Source organism: Dipodomys ordii, unplaced genomic scaffold (genome assembly GCF_000151885.1).
Source record: "Dipodomys ordii isolate 6190 unplaced genomic scaffold, Dord_2.0 Scaffold31, whole genome shotgun sequence".
Taxonomy (NCBI): Eukaryota; Metazoa; Chordata; class Mammalia; order Rodentia; family Heteromyidae; genus Dipodomys; species Dipodomys ordii.
Window position 1 is genome coordinate 6,911,198 of NW_012267247.1, and position 4,095 is coordinate 6,915,292.

The 4,095-nt window shown below is 48.0% G+C and overlaps 1 protein-coding gene across 1 annotated transcript in view; it reads right to left on the reverse strand.

The window, feature by feature from the left end:
• Myo1c (myosin IC) overlaps nucleotides 1–4,095 on the reverse strand; it is a 37,551-nt gene that overhangs the window by 8,560 nt on the left and 24,896 nt on the right. The window lies entirely within an intron of this gene.

Genomic DNA, 4,095 nt, shown 5'->3' on the forward strand with positions numbered 1-4,095 from the left:
TCTAGTGGTTTATTGGAGATAAGAGTCTCATGGACTTTCCTGCCTGGGCTGGCTTTGAACTGTGATCCTCAGATCTCAGCCTCCTGAGTAGCTAGGATTTCAGGTGAGAGCCATAGGCACCCGGCTATTGTGAATTTCTATAGATGGATATAATGTACTTTGCCTACATTCATCCCCTGGGGAGTTGGATTTTATCCTGGGGAGGAAACAGGGAGTCAATGAGGAATTTGAAGGGAAAAGATATCTGCATTTTGAAACAGCTCTACAGCAAATAATACGGAAAACAGATGGGCAAGGGAGATGGGAAACGTGGGAGGAGGCTGGCAGCTGGGGCTCTCACTCTGGGGAGTAATAACTAGGACTGACCCTGGAACAGTGGTCACAGAGGAGGAGTCAGGAGAAGGAGTTGAGAAGTACTCTGGCAATGGAAATAGTTGCTAGCCAGTGGCTGGATGAGGGTGGTGGGGAGGAGCCAGGTGTTAGGCCTGGATTCCTGGTCTACGGGACTGGGTGGGAGGTGTTCTGAGATCAATGGACTCATGAGCCTGTGGAATGCTGGCGAGGTCTGGGCAGGGTGTGCAGGTATCCTGAGTAGGGAGGGAGAGTGATCAGGGAGATGGCAGGGCAGATAGAGGAGACAGTGTCCTGGGTGGACCTCACAATGCCTCTGTGCACTCCTCTGTGGTGGGTCTCAGCTTGTAGCACCCTGGCTCCTACCTCCCTCCTGGCCTAGGGCAGGCTGGGTCCCACTTGTCCAGCCCAATGGTCATACCTTTGCCCCCAACTCATTGCAGCTCTCCCTGAATCTGAACCACTGGCCATACCTGCCTTTCCAAGCCCCTCTCTGCTAGGATATACTGCCAACTTCCTGGCTTTCTTTTTTTCGTCTATGTGTCTACTGGGCTCTCTTGCTGCTAACACTGGCCCCCACAGGTCCATCTGACAAGCATTTACTCATTCTCTACTTACCTCAAAAGCTTCCTCTTTCAGGGAGCCTTTCTTGGCCCTACCCCTTTTACTCCCTGTGGACACTGGCTCTTCTCTTCTCTAAGCTTCCCGAGCCCCCTGTGCATGAATGCTATTCACTCTTGTATTCTTGGTACTTAGAGATAAGTATTGTAAATGTATATTTGATAGATGGGCACAAATGGTACCAACAGACAGGATCACACAGGTGGATACCCACGTGGAGATGGGTAAATGTGTACACACTGACTCATACTTAAGAGATAGAAGGATACACAGGCACACACTTGGAGATAATGAAAGGTCTTCCTGAAAAAAACCTATAAACACACAGATGTGTGCACTGGTACCAGCAAACATATGACCACATGCACACTGTCAATTCTCAGGCCACGCAGACGCTCATCCATACTCAGGCAGCCACACGTCCCAGCAAGCCCACGGCCTCCTCACCGTCTCTGGCCGCTTCTTGTCACTGAGCTCACTCCGGTCGAAGCACTGGCTCATAATGGGATTCTTCGAGCTGCACATGGTCTGCGAGGTAGAGCAGGGGGAAAGGGAGATTCTTGATGGTACACAGGGCAGATAGGACAGACTCCTAGGCAGAGGTGTATACTGAGCTGTGGGCGCCTCACCCGCACCAGAACCTCCTTTGAGTCCTTACCTCCTTCAGGTTCCGGAAGAGAAGGTCATTGTTTTTATCCAGAAACCCTGGTAGGGGAGAACAGACAGGAGGTGAAGGAAGCAGAGGCTGGGTACTTGGTAGCTCATAACTGTAATCCTAGGTACTCAGGAGGTTGAGATCTGGGGATCATGGTTTGAAGTCAGCCAGGGCTGAAAGGTCCGTGAGATTCTTATCTCCAATGAACCAGCAAAAAGCTGGAAGTGGAGGTGTAGCTCAAGTGGTAGATCACTGCCTACTAAAAACAAAGCCAGTTTGAGAGCACAAGGCCCTGAGTTCAAGCCTCAGTAATGGCACAAAAGAAAAAACAAAAAATATGGAGAACCCCCTTTCTGCCCCATAGAGTTCCAGCCTCAGGAGCCTTACCAGTCACACTGTAGGTCACTTCCCCAGCATAGTGCAGAAGGCGGAATTCTCCTCGCTCCAGTGATTTCCTGGTCCGCTGGTCAGCCAGCTTGTGCCTGAGGTGACAAGGGCAGGAAGCTGGAGACTGTTGCTCTAAGGCATGCTGAAGAAAACTGAAGAGCTGTCTAGTAAAGATCAAGCAAGCCCTTGGGCTGTTATATAACCCACATGCCATGGGGGCAAGGCTATATCTCCTTGCGTAGTGATTGCAAGGCTCAGGGAGGTTGACAGCCATACCCAGGTCACACAGCACCAGGACCTAAAAGTAGAAGACTGCTCTCATTTCATGTGTCTGCCGCATGACTCTGCTCAGAGGGTGGTGAGCTGTACACTACATTTTCAGAATGGAATCTGTCTCAGGAGATTACCTAAATCTTAAGCATATTTATATCCTTTAGCCCATTTTTTTTTTTTTTTTTTTACTTTTAAGAACTATTCTAAGCTGGGCACCAGTGGTTCGTGCCTGTAATCTTTTTCTTTTTTTTGTCGGTCGTGGGGCTTGAACTCTGGGCTTGGGCGCTGTCCCTGCACTCTTCAGCTCAAGGCAAGCACTCTACCCCCTTGAGCCACAGCACCACTTCCGGTTTTCTAGTGGTTTATTGGAGATAAGAGTCTCACGGACTTTCCTGCCCGGGCTGGCTTTGAACTGCGATCCTCAGATCTCAGCTTCCTGAGTAAACTAGGATTACAGGCGTGAGCCACCGGCACCCGGCTTCGTGCCTGTAATCTTAACTACTTAGGAGGTTGAAATCTGAGGATCATGGTTTGAATCCAGCTGGGGCAGGAAAGGCTGTGAGACTCTTATCTGCAATTAACCACCAAAAAACAAAAAAGCCGGAAGTGGAGTGGTGCCTCAAGTGGAAGACAATTAGCTCTGAGCACAAAAGCTCAGGGGCAGTGCTCAAGTCCAGAGCTCAGGCCCCAGGACCAGCACAAACACTTTTCTAAACTACTAATCAGAGATATAGGCAAGATTTAAGGCACAAAGATGTCTGTGGCTTGTTATTGTTCTTGTTTTCTTGTTCATGAGGTATTGGGTTTGATCCCCAGTACCACAAAAACAAAATCTGGAGGTGGGCCAGGTGCCCCACAGGCTGGGTTAGAGCAGTAAAAGAGTTTTGAGAAAAACTGTCTATTTGATGATGCAGGAAAATGCTCAGGATATAGCATTTTCCTGAGCTTTACACACACTAAGCTGTATACACAATATGGAAAAAAATGTATAGAAAAAGGAAGGAAATGCCTGGAATTGCTGACAATGATGACCTCTTAGTGACAGGGTTCCAGAAGGCTTCTGCACACATTCCAATGTTTCTCTAATGAGAAATATATTTTTATATTCAGAAGCAAGCTTTTAATATGCTACTAAGCAAACAATGCTCAGGGCTTTGGCATTCAACAGCCTTGGGACTAACTCCCAGCCCTGCAATCTAGATAACCTTGGATGACTTCACTTTTCCCAGTTCTAGTAAAATGAAGAAAACATCAAGACACCAGATACAGGTACTTGCTTTTGTTTCCACCCCTCCCACTTCAGGACTATTACTTAAATTAAAAAAGCAATTTCCAAATAGGAAAATCTTAGCCGGGTGCTGGTAGCTCTCTAACTCAGAAGGCTGACATTTGAGGATCATGGTTCAAAGCCAGCCCAGGCAAGAAAGCCTGTGAGACTCTTATCTCCAATTAACGCCCAGAAAACTGGAAGTGGTGCTGTGGGTCAAAGTGATAAAATGCTAGCCTTGAACAAAAGAGCTCAGGGACAGTACCAAGGCACCGACAATACGTACATACATAAATCTCATGCTCCAGGGGCACGGTGGCTTGCTTCAATCGTCCCTTACTTAGCACATTCCCTGTTACCTTGTGGCTATCGGCTTTTTTGTTTGTTTTGCTTTTTTTTTTTTTTTTTTTTGGTCCGGTTGTGGGGTCTGAACTCTGGGCCTGAGCACTGTCCCTCAGCCCTTCAGCTCAAGGCTAGTGCTCTACCACTTGAGCCACAGCGCCACTTCCGGCTTTTTTGTTTTTGCTTATGTGGTGCTGAG